Below are 6,462 nucleotides of genomic sequence, written 5' to 3'. Positions count from 1 at the left end.
ATCTTTTAATTAAACTTTCTAATTTTAATAATCATTTTAATATTTTTTTAATATTCAAAATATTCAAAAATATTTTGTAACCGTTATAAACTAATTCAAAAATATTTTTTTAATATTCAAAAATATTCAAAAATAATCGTTATAAACTTTCTAATTTTATATTCGAATAAAAATTACATATTAAATAATAGATGAAATAATTTTTTATAAAATTGTAAGTTATTTTATATAAATGAAAATAAATTATTAATTAAAGTGACAGTGGGAACAATAGATATTTGGTTGGTGTGATATTTGATTGTGAAATTTGAGATATTTGAATAGTGAAATATTTGATTGATGAAGTGGATCATGAGCTTACAAATATTTGGAAAAAATATATTTACTATTGTGGATGGCCTAAAATGAAATTTTTTTCCGGAAAATCGAAGAAATCTTGTCTAAAAATGGAAACGTTGGTCCAATCCTCAGTCCATAAATTCTGTCAGGACGGAAAGAAATGGAATGATCAATTAATAAATTTATATGTCATATATATGTTTATAAATATTATTATTAATATTTTTATTAATTATTAAAAATATAAAATAATAATCTATTATCTTATCTCAAATATAATTAATCAATCAAATAATACATTAATTATTATTTTTGTTATCGTAATTACTAATTATTTTTCTCAATCTTTAACTCGAAACTATGTTTTTTCACGTGCCTTTTCTCTCTCTGAAACCACTTCATTTAGATCATCTCCAACCCATAAATCTATTTTGGTGCAATTTCTGCACCAAATACAACATTCATCTCCAACCCATTTACTTCAAATCTTACGCTAAAAAGTATATTCCTAAAATATTATTTTTGTTTACTATTTATTTATAAATTTAACAATATAATTATAATAAATGTTAATATTAGTATTATAATTATAATTTTATTTTTATTAATAGTTAAATTTATTTATTTGATTCTTATATATATTAATTCTAATATTTATAATACGAAATAATACAAATGCTTCATTATTAAAATTCACATAATTTTAATACAGATAATTTATTTTTAGAACTTAATATGAATCCAAATTCAAACATCTGAACAATTATATTCCTCCCATAAATGATCAATTAAAATATTTCGTAGTACGCAGCGAACATATTTATCTTTTATCTTTTTATATCGAGCGAGAAATTAAAAATAAAATCAATAAGTTTTTAAATATTAATAAATATTATACTATTATTTTATAATATTTACAATTTTTAATATAAATATTTATAATAAATACACATTAAAAAAATTAAAAAAAAAATGACCCCTGCGCCAATTGGCGCAGGGGGAGAGGGGCTGCGCTATTTCGACCCCATTGGAGTATTGAATGCTGCGCCAAAATGGTGTAAAATGTCATTTTGGCGCAGCGTTGGAGTTGCCCTTAGTGTCTAAAACCACTTCATTTAGGGTTTCAGTGGGCGTCGTTTTGGGATTTCCTCGATCCTTGATTGGATTGGAATCTATTCTCTTGTCAAACAACTCTTCTTAGGTAATTATTTGATGAATCATCTTTCGTCAGTGGAGTTCAGCTGCAGTTGTTGATGACTTACTGTTTACTGTATCAACGTAATGGATTGTACTGATCGCTTACTTGATTTTTGAAGCTTAAGGATTGATGATCCGCTGTAGTTACTTATGAATGTGTAAATCTGGAAATCTTAGTTGGGAGTTGGGTTGATAGATGCGGATAGATCAAATCGCTTTCTTATGTTTTTTCTTTTTTGTGTAGCGGAAAGCTTCGTCTGATGTTGTGATTAGCTCTTGGATTATCCCCTTTTTATCTGTTTTCAAGTGGTCTAATTCTTTCTTTATTTCTCTCTGATACGGTTCGAGGAATTAATTGATAATGGTTCAATTGCAGTTGTTTGCGACTATTTTAGATGTAGATTTTCTTGGATTTTGAAGGATCGACTTCGGATCTATTTTGGGTTAGTTCTTTTTACTGAATTTTTTCATACGCGGCATGGGACACGCTGTAATGTTAATCCAGTCAGTCAACGATCTTACTGCTTTCGGGAATCAATAGATTGTCAATTCATATGTGGTAAACTGGTAATGTAACTAAAGTCGCACGCTTCCTCTGACTCTGTCATGGAAGACAAAATCTCATTTTTGTTCTGTGTGCCATGCTGTGCAAAAATGATGCATGTAGCACATATTTTTGGGATTTTGAACGTGTAAAAAGCAAAGGATGGTCTGTTAGTTAACTTGTGACGGCCACTATGCTCACCGATTCTCTATAGATGCATTGGATAATTGTTAAATAAAATATAAATCTTCAAAATATTCATCTCTATGGAATTCTTAATTGAGTATTGTCCATTTTTTTAGTATCCGGCATTTTTATTTTTTGAGAATTGTCTCTGGCATTCAGAAAGACCTAATCTTAGTGTCTATTTTGCTGTGTATTCATGGTAATCTGATCTGTCACCTGTGAATTTGGCAGGGGAAATATGGCTATGGGAGTCACTCAAGTTCTTCTTAGCGCACAATTAGTCGATTCAACATTAAGGAAGCACGCTGAAGAAACCTTAAAACAGTTTCAGGAGCAAAACCTTCCTGGTTTCTTGTTTTCCCTTTCTGCAGAGCTTGCTAGCGAGGAGAAGCCAGTTGAAAGTCGTAAGCTAGCAGGTTTGATTTTGAAGAATGCTTTGGATGCCAAGGAGCAGCACAGGAAGTTCGAGCTCGTGCAAAGATGGTTATCATTAGATGCATCTGTGAAGAGCCAAATCAAGGCATGCGTGTTACAGACCCTCTCGTCTCCATTATATGATGCTAGATCAACAGCTTCACAAGTCATTGCAAAAGTTGCTGGCATTGAACTACCGCATAAGCAGTGGCCTGAGCTTATAGGATCCCTTTTATCAAATATTAACCAGGTCGCTTGTCATGTTAAGCAAGCCACACTCGAAACTCTGGGGTACATGTGCGAAGAAGTCAGTCCGGAGGTTGTTGATCAGGATAAAGTAAACAAAATACTCACAGCTGTAGTTCAAAGCATGAATGCTAATGAAGGAAATACAGAGGTTCGACTTGCTGCCACCCGAGCTTTATATAATGCTCTTGGATTTGCCCAGGCCAACTTTTCTAATGATATGGAGCGCGATTATATAATGAGAGTTGTTTGTGAGGCCACTCTCTCACCTGAGGTGAAAATTCGGCAGGCGGCATTTGAGTGTTTGGTCTCAATAGGGTCATCATATTATGATAAATTAGCTCCATATATTCAAGACATTTTCAACATCACATCCAAGGCAGTCCGAGAAGATCAAGAACCTGTGGCTCTTCAAGCAATTGAATTTTGGAGCTCAATCTGTGATGAGGAAATTGATATCTTGGAAGATTATGGTGGTGATTTCACAGCAGATTCTGATGTTCCATGCTATTATTTTATCAAGCAGGCACTCTCTGTGCTCGTTTCTTTGTTGTTAGAGACACTTCTTAAGCAAGAAGAGGATCAAGATCAGGATGAAGGTGCTTGGAACCTTGCGATGGCTGGTGGAACATGCCTTGGTTTGGTTACCCGTACTGTGGGGGATGACATTGTACCACTTGTGATGCCGTTCATTGAAGAAAATACAACAAAGGGTGATTGGAGGCAAAGAGAAGCTACCACTTATGCGTTTGGTTCCATACTGGAAGGTCCTTCACCTGACTAGTTAACCCCTACTGTCAATGTTGCTCTTAGTTTCATGCTCACAGCTTTGACTAATGATCCCAATAGCCATGTAAAGGACACCACTGCATGGACCCTAGGAAGAATATTTGAATTTCTTCATGGTTCAACTATGGCGACTATTACCCTGACAAACTGCCAACAAATCATCACGGTTCTCCTCCAGAGCATGAAAGATTCTCCTAACGTTGCTGAGAAAGCCTGTGGCGCTCTCTATTTTCTTTCCCAAGGTTATGAGGATGTGGGATCTACATCTCCCTTGACGCCATCTTTCCAAGAAATTGTTCAGTCCCTTCTTAATGTTACTCATAGAGAAGATGCCGGTGAGTCTCGACTTAGGACAGCTGCGTACGAGACCCTAAATGAAGTAGTGAGGTGTTCCTCTGATGAAACAGCTCACTTAGTGTTGGAACTTGTTCAAGTGCTCATGACAGAGCTTCACAAGACTCTAGAGGCACATAAACTTTCATCTGATGAGAGAGAGAAGCAAAATGAGTTGCAAGGCCTTCTCTGTGGGTGTTTACAGGTCATCATCCATAAATTAGGTGCATCAGAATCCACCATGCATGCCTTCATGCAGTTTTCAGATCAGATCATGAATCTTTTTCTCCAGGTATTTGCTTGTAGAAGTGCAACAGTCCATGAGGAAGCAATGCTTGCTATTGGGGCGCATGCCTATGCTACAGGTCGCAACTTTGCCAAGTACATGCCAGATTTTTACAAGTATTTGGAGATGGGTCTTCAGAATTTTGAGGAATACCAAGTTTGTGCTGTTACTGTTGGTGTGGGGGATATCTGCAGGGCACTGGAGGATACGGTTCTACCCTTTTGCGACGGAATCATGACTCTGCTTCTGAAAGATTTGTCAAGCAACCAGCTACATCGGTCTGTGAAGCCTCCAATCTTTTCGTGCTTTGGTGACATAGCTTTAGCAATCGGAGAGAATTTTGAGAAGTATTTGATGTATTCCATGCCCATGCTGCAAACTGCAGCGGAGTTGTCGGCACGCACATCAAGTGTTGACGATGAAATGCTGGAATATACTAATCTTCTGAGGAATGGAATTTTAGAGGCCTATTCTGGGATTTTCAGGGCTTCAAGAATTCTCCTAAGACCCAACTCTTGATTCCACGTGCGCCTCACATCCTGCAATTCCTGGATAGCATATACATGGAGAAAGATATGTGAGTATCTCTAATCTCATCGTTTGTTTTTGAGTTCAGATTTTGCTATTTTTATTTAAAAAAATCTCTTATCTAATTGTTTTATCCATCCATCTCAGGGATGAGGTTGTCATGAAAACTGCAATTGGAGTCCTTGGAGATTTAGCAGATACTCTGGGAAGTAACGCTGGTTCTTTGATTCAGCAGTCTCTATCAAGCAAACGCTTTTTAAATGAATGCTTGTCTTCAGAGGACCGTTTGTTTAAAGAATCTGCTGAGTGGGCCAGGATGGCCATTAATCGTGCTATATTTGTTTGAGATTGTGTACACCTGGCGAATATTGCATTACCATCATATGGTTATGTAAAGTCGGGATCCAAGTTAGACAATAGTTGTGTCATGCTGATCATTGCCATTTATTGATAGCAGAAGTGTTTTTCTTCTTGGTGTTGCAACCATGCATCAGCATCAGCAGCATCGGCATGTATGGGTTCTTTCCTTTTTTCATGAGATGGAGTTGGCTGAAGGGACATCTGAGAACTTTCTTGAAGGACCTAGAAGTGTGGTTGTCTATTTTGGTGATTGCCTTCAGAGAGGGAGATGGTTTCAAATGTGCTGGATGGAAATATGGATACATACTTGTTCCAAGCTAATTTATTGAACCAAAATGGTGGTGTACGTTGGATATATGCGGACTTGTATTGGTGCTACGGTGATCAAGCGATAACCGTACCAGTGCTACATTTTGACCATGTGAAATCGAAACCAGCCCTTCAGTCGCCTTTTTCTTCCATATCTTGTATTTTTAATCTCATACATAATTTTTTTCCATTTATTATTTGGTCTTTGTTTTGCACTGGTCCAAATCATCTATTTGCATTAAATTTCATTCATTTCATTAAATTAGCAGTCTCATGGAGGTGGGTGTCATTGTATTTTAGTTAGGTCATGTATCATTTGTTTTTTTACGTTGTGTATAGTTCTTGTTTAACACGTTGTAGAGTCCAAATACTACCTATCCGTGAGAACATGCATGCTGCTGCTCTTTTCTACCGCTGAAGGTACAATTTTTCTTCAATCTTGCTTTTTTGAATGTATAACAAATTTTGTTCGAAACTGCTCAAGATTTGAATTTGGCATGTCATGAAATAGCGATGACAGAGAAAACGTTGAGTATTTAAGTTTATATGCCAATGAATATATATATGATTCGTTATTTCTTTTATGCTCGGACTTTTTTTCATCTTCTTCATTTTAAAGCTTGCTCAGAAATGGTGATGGCTTATGTTCATAAAAGTTATGCATGTTGGTGGCTTATTTATTCAACTGCACCGTGCGTTAGTATGATTCTTATTTCATCGCATTATCTTGGATTCCAAGTCCTCGACCTTTTTGTAATTTGGCCTTGTAACCATAAGTTAACCGAAGATTTTCTTTTGAATCCCTATGTCTGCTTCTGATTTAGCTTAATTCCGTGTTCATCAGTAAACTTTCCACTGATCTAAGCTCTCTCTGATGGATGGAAAATTGATGGTTTTGCCCAGAGCTGAAATAGCAGAAGGGCCCAATTGG

General features: G+C 35.9%; 1 pseudogene; it reads left to right on the top strand.

The window, feature by feature from the left end:
• Positions 1-1,577: 1,577 nt before the first annotated feature.
• On the top strand, positions 1,578-6,113 carry LOC142540345 (importin subunit beta-1-like; annotated as a pseudogene).
• Positions 6,114-6,462: the final 349 nt, after the last annotated feature.

Source organism: Primulina tabacum, chromosome 1 (genome assembly GCF_025594145.1).
Source record: "Primulina tabacum isolate GXHZ01 chromosome 1, ASM2559414v2, whole genome shotgun sequence".
Classification (NCBI taxonomy): Eukaryota; Viridiplantae; Streptophyta; class Magnoliopsida; order Lamiales; family Gesneriaceae; genus Primulina; species Primulina tabacum.
This window is presented reverse-complemented; position numbering and strand designations above follow the sequence as displayed.